Here is a 17,902-nt window from a genome sequence, read left to right as displayed (position 1 = left end):
CCCTTGACAATAATGAGTTCCCAATTGGGATCTTCATTAACTTGAGAAAGTCCTTTGATACTGTAAACCATAACTACATCTTAAACTTCACCGCTATGGAATCCAACGCCTTGTCCTGAACTATATTCGATCCTATCTTAGTGACAGACACCAATATGTATCAATGATATAACCTCCCTCACTCTACCATTAACCATAGGAGTGCCAAGGGGAAGTATTCTAGGACTTCTTCTATTTCTTATATACATCAATGATTTGCCAAATGTCTCTAACATTCTTAAATATTATTTGCTGAACACTAAATACACACTAAATAATGTTGTAAATAACAAATTAAACAGTCCACTCATGGATGTCAATCGACAAACTCACTAAAAATAGAAAAGACCTACTACATTTTATTTGAAATTTGGAAGCATATCATCAAACAAAATTCAACCTCAGATAGACAATATTAACATTAGCATTAAACCTTGTGCTGCTCCTATTAATAACCTTCAACACAGCCAGGCCTAACAAAAAACAAAATTAAAAAAAAGTTTCATCTTATATAAGTGTTCATCTGTGTTCCCTAATCACGGGAAAAATAATAAAAAAATCGTAGGTGACATATTTTGGCCACAATAGGTTGGGGAAGTCTGGCAAAATTGTAACGTTGACAGAGCCACCATCGGAGGCGGTCAGCTCTACCCTGAGCAGTCAGGTGGGAGTTGCCAAACAGATAATATTACCTTGAGGTTATCTTGAGGTTATCTTGAGATGATTTCGGGGCTTTTAGTGTCCCACGGCCCGGTCCTCGACCAGGCCTCCACCCCCAGGAAGCAGCCCGTGACAGCTGACTAACACCCAGGTACCTATTTTACTGCTAGGTAACAGGGGCATAGGGTGAAAGAAACTCTGCCCATTGTTTCTCGCCGGCGCCTGGGATCGAACCCAGGACCACAGGATCACAAGTTCAGCGTGCTGTCCGCTCGGCCGACCGGCTCCCTCTAATTATTAATTTACCGGCTCCTCCCTAACCTAATTATTTCAATGTCTCCGACTGATTTTTTCTCTGTTTTTGGCAATAATATTATTCAATAGTGTGTAGTGTGATATATTTATATAATAAAATGAGTGAGTCTTTGCTATACTCAGATGTATTGTGTGCATATTAGTAATTCAATTATTATGTTCATAAAACAATAAACAAAGAGTTTTGCTGTTATTATTTTGCTTCGTCTTGAGGCAAACCTCAATGCCTTAAACCATATTGATGCTCTGTCCACAGAGCATTCTCTCTCTCAAATCATATACACTGAAGGTTCCCTACACCGCCCCACCGGTGCAGCTGGAAGTGCAGTTGTCCTGACAATGAGCGATGGCGTACATTTTGAGTGAGGAATCCGTATAAACAACTGGGCCTCTACCCTTCAGACCGAACTATTTGCCTTGCTCCTTGCACTGAAATGTGTACATGTCTCCAAACTTAATACATTAATTGTAAGTGACTCCTTATCATCCTTCATTGCTCTCAACTCTTTAACCACTGTGCTACTCACCTTCCAAATACGGCACCCCTCCCCCTGTGAGCAGAAAATAAATTCTCGGGAATTTTTTTTTCTTTAAGTGTCAAAAACCCTTCCCTGAGTATGGATATATTAACAACAACTCAAAATTGTACTTACTTTGGCCACAATATGGTCCGTAAGTTTGCGCGTAATGTCATCATTCCCTGGTCGCCCGTGGCGTATGCTCCCGGGGCCAGCAGGGCGCCCAGTTCAAGATGCGCGAATTGCCACGAATATATTTTTGTTCATTTTTTGTGCACACTTCCAAATACATTTTTTGGGTTTTTTCGTGCCAATCCTATGTACTGTATAATGAACACATACCTAATATTATGGCAGTAGAACATCTGTACTGTCCAAAGACACTGTTACATGCTTCACAGATGTGTACACATATCTTGCACATATTTCCAATGTATCATGCTAATTTATGTATATATACAATCTATTTACACATTGCACAGTATCACACACTATATACACACACCATAAACACATTCAGAACTCCGCGAGTGGATGATATGCTGCGAAACAGCCAATGGGGCATAGTGGAACCTTGCACTCCACACACCAGGTGCTGGTGCATCTTCGCTTTTGTTCTCTTCGGGTAGGGGTTCTTGCATACTATACAGGCACGTTTACCATCATCCTGTGATGGTATCTATCCATGATGGTGCTATCCCGTGATGCTGTGCCTGGCATATACTTGTGCATGTGGACACCGAACATCTCGTTACCCCTCAGTCTGTTTGGAGCTGCGTGTGGTATTGTTGCTTGCACCCCGTGCGGTGCAACAGAGCCCACCTTGCCATACTTTACGAGCAGTTGAGACACAACAGCAACACTGAATGTCCACATTAGCTGTCTCCTGCCAGATATTACCGGGTACATATTGAAGCAGTTGAGCACTGCAACATCTATTAGGTGGAAAAAGAACTTTTTTGTCCACTTCACACACTTCTGCATGCACTCGACGTCGCTGAGCATTATGTCACATTTATCTACGAGACGCATGTTCACGTTGTAGTCTATGACACAGTCTGGTTTATATATGGAGAAGGCATTTGAAAGTGGACTTTGCCACTGTCCAACATGGCATCGGTGTGAATCAGTCAGCATATTCACCTCGCGTCTGTCCCTCCACTGCACAGAGCATATTGTCACACTTGCAAAGCTGGCAATCACTTACTGCTATACCTATGCCAAACACAGGCATTTCCTTCTGGTGGGCCTTCACAGTGCCACATACGCCAATGTTGTAGGCAAGGATGTATCTGGTCAACAAGGGGCTGGTGTAATAGTTGTCGGTGAACAGTACAGTGGTACCTCGGAATACGAGTGTCGCTGTATACGAGTTTTTCGGAATATGAGCCGGATTTCCTCGGAAAATGTGCCTCAGAAGGCGAGGGTTACCTCGGAACACGAGTTCGTTGATACGCATACAGGCCGACATAGCGCGTGGTGGTACGGCGATCGTCGCCCCTCCGCCCCTCAGTTTACCAGTGCCTCGCACCCAGTAACTATCCCACGTCAATTCTTCACCCGGATTTTCAGTGTTTTGATGGATTTTGGGTCATTTGACCATAAAAGTTGTTATTATATATCTCACCATGGGTCCCAAGAAAGCCAGTGGTAAGGATCAAGGCAAGAAAGCCCATGTGAGGATGACAATAGAGGAGAAACGAGATCATTCAGAAGCATGAAAATGGTACACGTGTTATTGAACTTTGTAGGCAGTACAACAAAGCCACATCAACAATATGCACTATACTTAAGAAGAAAAATGAGATTATGAGTACTAAAGTGGCAAAAGGCATAAGAACAATGACGAAACAGAGACCACAAATACTTGAAGAAGTGGAAAAGTTGTTATTAACTTGGATACACGACAAGGAATTAAGGGGTGATAGTGTTTCGGAGGCCATCATTTGTGAGAAAGCCAGGGTATTGCACGAAGACCTTGTAAAGAAAACCCCTGGAACGAGTGATGCAGATACGAAAGAGTTTAAGGCAAGCAGGGGCTGGTTTGAAAAATTTAGAAAGAGAAGTGGTATCCATAGTGTTGCGAGGCATGGGGAGGACGCCAGCTCAGACAAACCAGCCGCTCAACAATTTATTGACGAATTTAAAGAGTTTGCAGAGGCTGAGGGATACCTACCGCAACAAGTGTTTGTGACGAAACAGGACTGTTTTGGAAAAGAATGCCTAAGAGGACATACATTACCAAGGAGGAAAATCCTTGCCCGGACACAAGCCTATGAAAGACAGGTTTACGCTTGTGCTGTGTTCAAATGCGAGTGGCGATTTGAAAATTAAACCCTTGCTAGTGTATCATTCCAAAATCCCAAACGTATGTGATGTGGAAGTCTAATAAAAAACCAGCGTTGAATGTAATGAAACGCCATTTTCTGAGTGAGTCCCGGAGGCTCCGCGGAGCTATCCAGGCTGATATGCTAATGTCAGACTTTGACATCAGTCATGTGTATGGAGTTCTTAGGCCTACCGGGGACCACGGCCAGAACCAGGCCCCCTCAGAGAGGCAAGGGGAGCAATGGCCTATAGAAGCCCCCGTGTGGTTGGAAGCATTCTATGTCTGCCATCGACCAGAACAGGCACCCAGAAAGGTAAGCGCCTCAAAACAAACCCCTATTCTGGTTAAAATTGCTACCAAAACCCGAACTAGTGGATAGAACTCCCCAACCGAAAACAAGCAAACTAGTGTGACGTCACACACCGCCGCGCCGCTGTCTGCGCAGCTCACCCCTCCCCGGGAGGGGGAAGGGGGAGCCCCAGACCCCCCACGCCGGCTACCCACACCTCAGTTCTTGAGGCTGGATGTCAAAAACGCGAAAAACCGCCGACCGGAGGGAGGGAGGGATGCCGGGGAGCCTCCGGGACTCACCCAGAAAATGGCTTTTCATTACATTCAACGCTGGTTTTCTGGGGGAAGCCCCGTCAGCTCCCCGGAGCTAACTACCCACAGACAGAAAAAAAGAGGGACTTACCCGGGAGGTGGTCGTCGCTCACTCCTCAACTCGAAGCCGAGACAACTGGCTGCAACCGCCGACCCAAAGCAACACAGGCCCGACGAGGCCCAGGGACATTCACAAGGTAACGAGCAGCCAGGACCCTGTTCGACCGCCAAAATCCCCGCGCCCGAATATCAGACCAAGACATATTCCCAAAGACGGCAGCAAGAGCCGCGAACTTACGAACGTCATGGGCACGGGGATAGACCGCAGGCTGGCTGGACTTAATAACCCTGCGGACAACCTGGGAGACCCGAACCCGCGAACAGGGAAGAAGGGAAACCGGATCAACCCACAGCGCGTCCCCGGACACAGAAGCTGTGGCGCGCAAATAACGGCGAAGCGCCGCAACCGGACACAAAACATGATGCACCCCCGGCCTGACCAACCAAGCATCAACCACCCATGGACCCCTCCGGAACGCAGCAGACTCATTCTTCGCCAGAAAAGAAGGAGACGGCTGCAAACGAACAAAACAATCACCACGACCAAAAGAGCAGAAACCCCTGCGCCGGAGGAGAGCATGAAGCTCCCCTACCCGACCCCCAGAGGCCAAAGCCAACAAGAAAAGTGCCTTGGAAAAACAATCCTGGACCGAAGGGGCCACAACGAAACGAGGAGATGAAAGGAAAGCGAGCACTCTGTCCAAAGACCAGGACGGCTCAGGCGACGCATGAGCAGGCCCGGAGGTGAAACAATGCACAAGACAGCTTGTGAAACGGCGCAGACGTAACATCGATACCGAAAGCAAGCTGAAGCGGCTCCGCCAGCGCCGCACGATACGAAGCGACAGTGTTAGGCATAAGATGACGGTCCTGAAACAACCACAAGAGGAAGGACAAGACCACCCGAACAGACAAGGAGCTAACACGACGAAGACGCAAAAAGAAACGGAAGGACCGCCAGGAAACTTCATACTGCCGCCGATAGCATCAGCCTCAAGAACTGAGGTGTGGGTAGCCGGCGCGGGGGGTCTGGGGCTCCCCCTTCCCCCTCCCGGGGAGGGGGGAGCTGCGCAGACAGCGGTGCGGCGGTGTGTGACGTCACACTAGTTTGCTTGTTTTTGGTTGGGGAGTTCTATCCACTAGTTCGGTTTTTGGTAGCAATTTTAACCAGAATAGGGGTTTGTTTTGAGGCGCTTACCTTTCTGGGTGCCTGTTCCGGTCGATGGCAGACATAGAATGCTTCCAACTACACGGGGGCTTCTATAGGCCATTGCTCCCCTTGCCTCTCTGAGGGGGCCCGGTTCTGGCCGTGGTCCCCGGTAGGCCTAAGAACTCCATACACATGACTGATGCCAAAGTCTGACATTAGCATATCAGCCTGGGATAGCTCTGGGGAGCCGACGGGGCTCCCCCCAGAAAAGGTGAAGGAGTCACTGCAAGATGTACCTGGGAAGTTGTACTGTACATTCAGAATACCCTTCATTGTATCAACACAACTTGTTCCTTTCTTTAGTCCACTGATTTTGCACCCGTGAAAAAAAAACTTGCTCTACATTTGCCTTGTGGGATGCTAAAGCAAAGAAAATTTTTGCAATTTTTACTCTTACCAGCTGATAAAATCTTTATAAGATTTGTACAAGGGTCTCTCTCTCTCATTACTGACTACAGACTTTTTTGGGTACCTGGTAAATATATATACAGTGGTACCTTGGAACACGAGTGTCCCTGTATGCGAGTTTTTCGGAATACGAGCAGGATTTCCTCGGAAAATATGTCTTGGAAGGCGAGGGTTACCTCGGAACGCGAGTTTGTTGATACGCGTTCAGGGCGACCTAGTGTGTGGTGGTATGGCGATTGTCGCCCCTCCGCCCCTCAGTTTACCATTGTCTCTCACCCAGTGACTATCCCTCCTGAACTCTTCACAAGGATTTACAGTTTTATGTCGTTTTTTTGGCCATTTGAGCATAAAAGTTGTTATTATATATCTCGCCATGGGTCTCAAGAAAGCCATTGTTAAGGTTCAACCTAAGAAAATAGCTGTGAGTAGAGGTAGTAGAGGATGTCCCTTCTTGATTAAGAAAATGTGTGAAGTATGGGAAGAACTACCAAGTTGAAAATCGAGCAGTGAGCCTCAACCAGGACCTAGTGGCACTCAGATAAAACGTGCCAGGGAGAGCACACCAGAAAGGTCCTCACTGCCTGATGTGATAATGGAAGGGGACTCCCCTTCCAAACAGTAACTCCTCTCCTCCTCCCCCCTCCTCACCATCTTCCATACGCCTACAGCATTCAACAGTAAGTAATAACTTGAACATAGTTTTGTAGGTTTATTTAGATGAATTAGGTATACAAATTTAGTTTGATGTGGGGTTTTTGGGGTAGTCAGGAACGGATTAATTCATTTCCCATTATTTCTTATGGGGAAATTAGCTTCGGAATACAAGTTTTCGGAACACGAGCCGTCTCCAGGAACAAATTAAACTCTTAAACTGAGGTACCCCTGTATATACGACACTATATAAATAATTTTTAAAGGATGGAAGCTGAAATTTCAATTTTTTTCAACATTGGAGAATTTTTTAAATTCTTCCTGGATGCAAATTTTGACACCTGAAATAGGCAAAATACTGATGTGTTGCAAACCTAGTAAAGTGTGCAGGACCCAATTGTTTTGAGTCCAACACATTTGCAACCCTAAGGTGATGGCCACTCTACATTCATATTTCACTATAATAAAGTTAATTTTTACCCTTTTGATAGCCTAATTAACAAACAAGACTCAACATTGAAAATAGTGTACAATGTTTGTACTGAATTCCCATCATTAAAAACTGTTTCCAAGACCAAATTACAGGAACTATTACATAAGACATATCTGTGTCAACTGATCAGGTGATTGTTGATCAATTCACATCCAGATACAGTGGTACCTTCGTTTACGAATATAATCCATTCACAGAGACAGTTCGTAAACCGAAACGAATTTTCCCATAAGAAATAATGTAAATTGAATTAATCCATTCCACACACAAAAATATTAACTTAAAAATACATTGTATACAGAATACTACTCATATTTTGTACTACAGTATATCTTACCTTTATTGAGGACTCTTGTTGGCGTATGGAAGACGGGGAGGAGAGGTTAGTATTTGGAAGGCAAGTCTACTTCCATTATAACATCAGGCAGTGATAACATTTCTGGGGTACTCTCTCTCTCTCACGTTTTTCAGGCATACCACTAGGGCCTGGTTGTGGCTCACTGCTTATTTATCTCACTAAGAACCTGTCTATAGACACTTGTTTTTCCTACGTTTTAACACTTGTCCGTAGTGAGGCATCACAGTGTCATTAAAAAGGTTTATGCAACAGCCAACTGCAGCTTTATCTGGGCAAGTCACTTCAGCAAAATTTTGCAGTTCTTCCCATACTGCACACATTTTCTTAATTAATGAGAAAGGGACATTCTCTACTGCCACATCCTCAGCTGTCTGTTGTTGCTGCTCCTCTTGGAGGGCTAGGGAGTTCTTCAGTGGTCAGTTCTTCACTGTGTCCCTCCACCAACTTCACATCAGCACCATTTGATCAGGGTCAAAAGGTCCAGCATATCTCAACAATCCTAAGTATTGTAGTACAGGTTGATGAAAGTGAGTGGTGTCCCAGAGAACATAAAGGTATAGTGCTTTTGAAAAATAGGTGAGATAACAGGAATGTGCTAAGGGAAGTGAAAAATCAAATGAGAAAAAGTTGCCCTAGTGTTTACAGTGCAGAGAAGAACATTCAAGATGGCCACTGGCAAGGGGAAAAACAAAACAGAGCTTGATTTTGAGGGATTCAATGAAGAAAGCATTGAATTAGTAGTCTACATAACAAGTTGGTAAAATTAGATACTATAGTGAACTCTCATGTAGAAATAATTAGTAAATTGAAAGAAAGTAATGACCATTTGAATAGCAAAGTTTTATGTCTTGAGGATGTAGTGAAAGACTTGTGCAAGGATAAAAATCAATTGGAAACAAATTGCAAAGCCATGGAAGAAGAAAATAAACTCTTAAAAATAGCTTTGGAAGAAGTTAAAGTAAATTTAAACATAAATGACTACAACAGGTTAGGTAAGGAAATTCAACGGGAGAAACAGCTTTTGTCAGCACAGATGGAGGAAGTTACACAGGGAATAGAACAGTGCAAGAAAGATATGCAACTCACTTATGCACAAGTGGCCAAGGAGAAGGAAAAAATTGAAGCAGTAAAGGAAGTCAAACACTGCAGCAACCAAGATAAAACAAACATTAGGCTGGAAGTGAGAAAGGAATTAGCATCTAACCCGAAGTTGGTGCAAAACACAGTTGATCGGAGCAAATCCCTGATAATTTTTGGTTGCAAAGAAAAGGAGATAATATCTAGGTCAGAAAGAGCTGTAGAAGAAGCGAAAGTAGTAGATAAAATTGTTGGCCTCGTAGAAGGTCTTACTACCATAGAGAATGTGTGCGACTACAGGAGAATAGGCAAACATGTAAAAGGGAAAGATCGACCTTTGAGGATCACCCTAAACAGTGCTAAACAGATGGAAGAAGTACTCAGGAATGCCAGAAAATTACGAAGTGATGAGGATGGGAAAGTGTGGTCGTTAAAACGAGATCTTTCAAAAGAAGACAGAGAAGCTGAAACTGAACCTCGCCGAGGCAGATAAAGTTTAAATGAGAGCAGGAATGAAGAAGAAATCAATTCTTTTTTCTACAAAGTGATAGGGGTAGGCAGACCAGTAAAGTGGTACATAAAGGCAAACCAACAAAATCAATAGAGAGAGGGGGAGTGAAAAATAAGGAGAAAGGGAACAAGTTCCTGAAGATTGCATACACCAACACAGATGGCATGAGATCTATCTTGAGGTTATCTTCAGATGATTTCGGGGCTTTTTTTTTTTTAGTGTCCCCGCGGCCGGTCCTCAACCAGGCCTCCACCCCCAGGAAGCAGCTTGTGACAGCTGACTAACACCCAGGTGCCTATTTTACTGCTAGGTAACAGGGGCATAGGGTGAAAGAAACTCTGCCCACTGTTTCTCGCCGGCGCCTGGGATCGAACCCAGGACCACAAGTCCAGCGTGCTGTCCGCTCGGCCGACCTGCTCCCTAGGTAATCGATCGAAGATACTGGAGTTAAGTGATGTAATACAGCTGCAGACACCAGACACTGTTGCACTCACGGAGACAAAACTTGAAGATGTTATATTAAATGAGGTCATATTCCCAAGGGGCTACTCAATTTGGAGATGGGACAGAAAAATTAGTTAAGACGGTGGCGTTGCTGTGCTGGTGAAAGAACACCTAAAGGTGAAAGAAATAATGACTGCCAATCCACAAGAAGTTGACATAATAGCACTAGAGATCTGCCATGAGGATGATAAACTAATGATCATAAATGCATATAGTCCACCGCCAAGTAGCACATGGTCAAAGGAGGAGCTAGATAGTAAACGCGAAGGTCTTATAATAATAATGAGAGAGATTATAGCGAGAGCGGATAACGATAGATCACGACTGTTGATAGTCGGTGACTTCAACTTGAAATCCATAGACTGGGAAGCATATGAAGCTAAAACAGAAGATTTTTGGACCTGTAGATTTGTAGACCTCATACTGGAAACATTCTTGTATCAACATGTTAAACAAGCTACGAGGATGAGGGAAGGGGACGTTCCCTCCATGCTAGATTTTATATTTACCAGGAAGGAGGAAGAGATATTTGACATTCAGTACCTTCCTCCCTTGGGTAAAAGTGACCATGTCTTTTTGGGAATAAAGTATGCAATGCGTTATAATCTGGAAGAAAATAAGAAGGTTGAAGCAGTTGAAAAACCTGACTTCAGGAGAGGACATTATGGCCACTTTAGAAATTTTTTTAGTGAGTATAATTGGACAGACTTGATGCTAGACAAGGAAGTGAATGAGATGTATGTCAAGTTTTGTGAAATATATGATAAAGGCACAAAAAAATTTATACCAAAACAAAGATGCAGAACTAGGAAACAGGATTGGTTCAACAGAAATTGCGAGAGGGCCAGAGACCAAAAGACACAAAAATGGAATCAATACAGGAAGAGGCCGAACCCCCAAACATACCAGCGATACAAAGATGCGAGAAACAACTACACGGCAGTGAGGAGAGAGGTAGAAAGAAATTTTGAAAAAGGGATTGCAGACAAATGTAAAACAAAACCAGATCTATTCTATAAATTCATAAACAACAAATTGCAGGTAAAGGATAATATTCAGAGGTTGAATATGGGAAATAGATTCACGGAACATGAATAGGAAATGTGTGAAACACTAAACTTAAAGTTCCAAAGTGTGTTTGTAAAAAAATGAAATCTTTAGGGAACCAGACACAATAAGAATTCCAGGGAACAACATAGAGCACATAGAGGTGTCTAGAGATGAAGTGGAAAAAATGCTCAAGGAGCTCAGTAAGAACAAAGCAGCTGGTCCAGATGGAGTTTCACCATGGGTTCTGAGAGAATGTGCACCTGAGCTCAGCATTCCACTCAACTGATTTTTCAGGCATCCCTGTGTACAGGAGTTGTAGCTGATGTGTGGAAAAAGGCTAACATAGTTCCAATCTACAAAAGTGGAAACAGAGAAGACCCCCTTAATTATAGACCTGTATCATTGACAAGTGTAATAGTCAAAACATTGGAAAAAATAATTAAAACTAAATGGGTAGAACACCTGGAGGAAAACGATATATCAGACAGACAGTATGATTTTCGATCTGGAAGATCCTGTGTAATGAACTTGCTCAGTTTTTATGATCGAGCCACAGAGATTTTACAGGAAAGAGATGGTTGGGTTGACTGCATCTATCTGGACCTAAAAAAGGCTTTCAACAGAGTTCCCCATAAGAGGTAGTTCTGGAAACTGGAACATATTGGAGGAGTGACAGGTAAGCTACTAACATGGATGAAAAATTTCCTGACAGAAAAATGAGGGCCGTAATCAGAGGCAAGGTATCGGATTGGAGGAATGTTACGAGTGGAGTACCACAGGGTTCAGTTCTTGCACCGGTAATGTTCATTGTCTACATAAACGATCTACCAGTGGGAATACAGAATTACATGAACATGTTTGCTGATGATGCTAAGATAATAAGGAAGATAAGATACTAAGATGATTGTCATGCCCTTCAAGAAGACCTGGACAAAATAAGTATATGGAGCAACACTTGGCAAATGGAATTTAATGTGAATAAATGCCATGTTATGGAATGTGGAATTGGAGAACATAGACCCCACACAACCTATAAATTATGTGAAAAATCTTTAAAGAATTCTGACAAAGAAAGGGATCTAGGGGTGGTTCTAGATAGAAAACTGTCACCTGAGGACCACAGTAAGAACATTGTGCGAGGAGTCTATGCTACACTTTCTAACCTCAAAATTGTTTTTAAATACATGGTTGGAGAAATACTAAAAAAATTGTTCACGACTTTTATTAGACCAAAGCTGGAATATGCAGCAGTTGTATGGTGTCCATATCTTAACCCTTAAACTGCGCAACGCGCCTGCAGGCTCACGTCTGGTTTGCGCAACGCGCCTCCGGGTATTTGTATTTTTCACGTTCCATTCAAAACTCCCACGGCTACATGGGGTTCACATCAGCTTCCTCAGGGCTCTTGTAAACAGACGCCATCTTTAAAAAAAATCGTGGTCCACATTCCCGGGTGTGGGAGCCTCAGTAGTGTGTGAGCAACCAAGGCTGGCGCTCGCAGCATGAGCGCACAGCACTGCTGTTCAGCATGTGACCACAGCATCGCCTAATAATGTCAAAATATATATATAACTTGTATTATTTAGCTATGATAGTGTTATATTAGAGCCTGAGTGTGATAATGACTGGGTACAATGTTCAAATATCAGTGATTCAATGCTGTTCACGATGTTCACAGCGCTAGCCACAGCACCACAGCATTATTTCATCCATCTAGGAATCTTCAAATTATTTCTTAGGTTCCTTTTCAAAATAAACGTGTGGTCAATTATTCATTTACAGGAATTAGTGACCAGGATTGTGATAATAGCAGGATTGTGGTTATAATTAGCGTTGTGCGTAGTATTGTGGAAGGAGGAATTTTGATGAGGGAGGGAGGGCGAGAATTGAGGTAGCCTCATTGTGTGTGTGTGGCTGCCACTCTTGTTTTGCTCACCATACTAGCTTAGTGGTTCGCTATGGGCAACACATATGTACATGGGTATATATAGTGTGTGTATATAGTGTAAGAACAGCAACAGGAGAATGTTGAGAGGAGCTATTTTGGTGAGGGAGGTGACGTAATCGTAGCGTCGTCTGCTGTGTGATTTTTCATGCAGTGTATGGTGGCCACTGTACTGTTTGGACACAATACTGGCTTACTTGCATAGTTCTGGCAAATAAAACATGTAGATAGGTATATAGAACATGTGTAATAAGAACTATAACAATATGGTGGGAGGAGCAATGTTGGCGAGTAAGATGTTGGAGTGAGGGAGACTGGCTGGGTGTGGCTGCTCTCACTCGAGGTGTTCTGAATGTGTTCATGGCCAAATGCTCCTATTGGCCCATACGAGGCAGCTGCTATTGGCCCATACGGGGCAGCTGCTATTGGCCCATACGGGGCAGCTGCTATTGGCCTATACAGGGCAGCTGCTATTGGCCCATACGAGGCAGCTGCTATTGGCCCATACGAGGCAGCTGCTATTGGCCCATACGAGGCAGCTGCTATTGGCCCATACGAGGCAGCTGCTATTGGCCCATACGAAGCACCTGCTACGCGTTGTTCTGAATGTGTTGATGGTGAATGTATATAGTGTGTGACAGTGTATAGTGTGTAAATAGATTGTATATACAGTGGAACCTCTATTAACGAGTTTAATCCGTTCTGGCACCGAGCTCGTTACCTGGAAAACTCGTCTTAAGAAACAAATTTCCCCATTTAAAATAAAGGAAATAAATTTAATCCGTTCCACTCCCAAAAACATCCATACTTGTATGACTTTTTTTTATGTAAATATAATACTGCACATGTAAATATAAATATTTTGTTGTAGTGTTTTAATATTTACTTTACCTTATGTAGAGTAGTTGCTGGCTGGAAGGAGACGATGGGGAGGTGGGAAGGAGGAGAGGGGTTATGGTGTGGAAGGAGAATCCACCTCTGAGTCAGGCGGACTCTCTCTTCTTGGGAATTTCACCCAAATTTCATTTCAAATGTCACACAAGGATGCGTTAGACCAGCACCAAATAAAAAACTACATCGATTACACTCGTTGTGCCAACAATATAATAGTCTTACCACGAAGCTACAATACAATGCCGTTTTCTCAAATAGGCAATGTGGTTATTAAAGAAAAAGGAAATTTCATGGCAAACATGTATACAATCCCCAAGACGATCGGATAAGAATTGGATTTTATAGAAATATTTGCTCAAATGACGCTTGAGCGCGGTGTTTGGGTGCATTCAAGATAAAAATGTGTGTCACGTTCAAGCGACATATACCTGCGAAAGTGATAACACTTTCATAAAGTGTTATCACAAAGTGATAAATTAATTAACCATTTTCACACACCGGGTTGTCACTGCTTTATCAGGGCAGCTTTTCCAAGAATGCGTTCACCTTTTCAAACATTCCAAACACTTCCCTGAATTCAGTGGAAGAGGCAGCATCCTCCCTTACCTCCTCATTCCCTTACTAATGGTGTAAATTGTTGATGAGACCTGCCATACTCCCTTGTGAGATCAGTCACACAGACACCACACTCATGCTTTGCTATAATTTCCTTCTTCAAATCCACAGTAATTGTGTGTTTCTTCCTCTTGACAACACTATCTTTAGCAAGCAGCTTCTTTGGAGACATCATGTGTTACAAATTGTAGTCGCAAAACCACTAAAAACCCAAAGAAAAGCTCAAAAAAATCCAGAGGGATGCTTGTCGTGTGCGATACAACAACAACACTGGCGTCGGAGGCATCCGAGAATTTGCGAGAACCCGCGAGATGCTAGGAAACGCCATGTGGTTTTGCTCGTTAATAGAGGTGAGCTTGTCAATAGAGACAAATTTGCTGCGAGTGGGTTGCTCGTTACTGGAAAAACTCGTTAATAGAGCCACTCGTTAATCGAGGTTCCACTGTATACACAAATTAGCATGATACATAGTAAATATGTGCTGCATATGTGTGCACAAGTTTCATGCACGTAACACAGTGTCTACGGACAGTACGGATGTTGTACTGCGATATTATAGTGTACGTGTTCATTATACATTGGATTGGCACATAAAAACAATGAAAATGTATTTGGAAAGGTGCGCAAAAAATGAACGAAAATATATTCGCGGCAACTCGCGCACCCCGCCCCGAGCGCCCCACCGCCCCCGAGAGCTTACGGCACGGGCGCACGGGGAATGATGACGTCACGCCCCAACTTCCGGACCCCATAGCAGCCAAAGGAAGTACAATTTCGACTTTTTTTTTTACATACCCATACTGAGGAAAGGGTTTTTGACACTTTAAAAAGAAAAAATAATTTTTTCCAGAGAATTTATTTCCTGCGCACTGCAGGGGTGTCACATTTGGAGGCAACGCAGTTAAGGGGTTAAGAAGCATATCAACAAACTGAAAAAGGTGCAACGACATGCCACTAAGTGGCTCCCAGAACTGAAGGACAAGAGCTACGAGGAGAGGTTAGAGGCATTAAATATGCAAAAACTAGAAGATAGAAGAAAAAGAGGCGATATGATCACTACGTTCAAAATAGTAACAGGAATCAATAAAATTGATAGGGAAGAATTCCTGAGACCTGGAACTTTAACACTTTCGTCCGGGCACGACGCAATGCTGCGTCGTCAGTTTACTGTCGGTAGTCTCGGGGATGACGCAATACTGCGTCGTCCACTAAAATAATCGCCAAAAATCAGGTTTATATCCGATTTTTTGGGGACTGGTTTTAAAATGCGCGCCTATGTCTTCCCTACACGCCTATGTCATGTTCAACACACAACACTGAGGTGGTAAGTACAAAAAAATTTATTATTTTGTAATTTTTTTTTTTTTTATACTTTCGCGTATTGTACTGGCAATATTGTTCTCCAATTGGCCCTTATATGCACATATCCATCTAAAGCATTCTATTAGGAACAATTTCATACCTAAATGAGCGCTGTAACACGAAAATTGAGATTAGCAACAAGTAATAATACTAAACATTTGTGGGCAGGAATTGGTAGTGTAGCTGGAAGGCGTCTGGGCGCTCACTCGCAGCTAACACGTGGCCCATCTTCAACTAAGGGAGAGGGAGCCGGTCGGCCGAGCGGACAGCACACTGGACTTGTGATCCTGTGGTCCTGGATTATATCCCGGGCGCTGGCGAGAAACAATGGGCAGAGTTTCTTTCACCCTATGCCCCTGTTACCTAGCAGTAAAATAGGTACCTGGGTGTTAGTCAGCTGTCACGGGCTGCTTCCTGGGAGTGGAGGCCTGGTCGAGGACATTTTATCGCTGTCCTGGTCGAGGACATTTTATCGCTTTTGCACGCTCCTGGGTAACTCGTTCGCACTTTCTCTGTTTGCTGCGGGTAATTAGCCGGGCTTTTGGAGTTTATATGCATTTAGTGCTGTAGAGAATTCTATTGCGAACACAATGATACCAAATTTAATCTCGTAGGACGAGAATTGAGGTGACAAAGTTGAAGAGAGTAAACACTTTTCAGAATTACTGCGTGCTCCCGTGAAACGCTGGGACCCATATCGCATATTTGAGGGGTGGCGTGCAGGGTGCGCGAAAGTGTTAAGAACAAGAGGTCATAGATATAAACTAGCTAAACAAAGCTGCCGGAGAACTATACGAAAATTCACTTTTGTAAACAGAGTGGTAGACAGTTGGAACAAGTTAAGTGAGAAGGTGATGGATGCCAAGACCGTCAGTAGTTTCAAAGCGTTATATGACAAAGAATGTTGGGAAGACGGGACACCACGAGCGTAGCTCTCATCCTGTAACTACACTTAGGTAATCTAACTCCAAGCCCAATTTCAGCCCCAGAGAAACAATTTCCTCAACAAGAGACACTTCAGGTTCAGGCTCAAACCCTTCATAGTCTCATTCTAGAACACATTCAGGCCACAATTTTCTCCAGCCAGAGATCATGGTTCTTAAGAGTCACTTCTTGCCAGGCTTTATCTATGAATTTTAAAGCACTCATAATGTGAAAAAGATTTTTCCAAACTCTTTAAGGGTGAGGTTTGTGGCATCAGTCACTTTGACACATCTCCAGAAAAGTGCCTTGCCATAAAGTTTTTTAAAACTGGAAATGATTTTCTGGTCCAAAGGCTGAATTAGAGGAGTGGTGTTGGGAGAAAGGAACTTTATTGTAGCAAAACTAAATTCCTCCAACAATGGATCCTCCAAGCCTAGAGCAAAAGTAGGAGCATTGTTGAGTAGAAGCAGGGCCTTGAGTGGCAAACTTTTCTTCTGCAGATATTTTTTATTGCAGGGCAAATCACTTCATTCACCCACTCAGTAAAATATTGCTATTAGCCCTCCACATCACATTCAGTTTCTTTTTATGCACATTATATTTTTTGAAAACCCTTGGATTTTCAGAATGATACACAAGCAAGGGTTTAATTTTCAAATCGCCACTCACATTACCACACAATGTAAGTGTTGTCAATTAGTTGTCAATTGCCTAATTGCCAAATTAGTTGTCAATTATCACACAATGCCTCTTGTTGCCCGAAATGCTGAGGGTATTAGTGGCTTTAGGTATTGTATGTACTAGATCTATCTATAAATCCAACATTATGTTTGTAACTCATCTTCTATGTATGTACTTATACCTGAATAAACATTTTGATCTTTTTGTTTTGACAACACAAGAGTTAGCCTATCTTTCATTGGCGTGTGTCCGGGCAATGACTTCTCCTCCTGGGTAATATATGTCCTCTTCGGCAATTTTTTCCAAAATAGTCCTGGGTCTTGGCTCATTGTTGGCTTAAGGGCCCTCGATATCCCTACGAGGCTTAATGTATTTTGCAATGGGAAATATTCTCCCCTTTAAAATCATATCTGGTATATTTCATATTCTGCAAGTTTTATACATACTGTACATATTGAAAAGTGAAACTGACATGCCATTAAGATGCAAGATACAAGTCACTTCGTGCTCAACCATTTCACACCCAGATGCAGGTCACTGCACATCCAATACTGTTCAACAAATGAATTTTCAAGCCTTCAAAACCCAACCCAATAATATATACAGTTTATCAATAAGTAAACGATTTGACTTTACCCCTTTGCATACTTGTCGATGTGTCCATTAATTATCACTTTAAAAACTACATATACTTC

At 43.0% G+C, this 17,902-nt stretch overlaps 1 protein-coding gene across 2 annotated transcripts in view; it reads right to left on the bottom strand.

The window, feature by feature from the left end:
• The window catches only part of LOC138349535 (N-chimaerin-like), a 109,095-nt gene that overhangs the window by 89,867 nt on the left and 1,326 nt on the right, over positions 1-17,902 (bottom strand). The window lies entirely within an intron of this gene.

This window comes from Procambarus clarkii, chromosome 44 (genome assembly GCF_040958095.1).
Source record: "Procambarus clarkii isolate CNS0578487 chromosome 44, FALCON_Pclarkii_2.0, whole genome shotgun sequence".
Lineage (NCBI taxonomy): Eukaryota > Metazoa > Arthropoda > Malacostraca > Decapoda > Cambaridae > Procambarus > Procambarus clarkii.
This window is presented reverse-complemented; position numbering and strand designations above follow the sequence as displayed.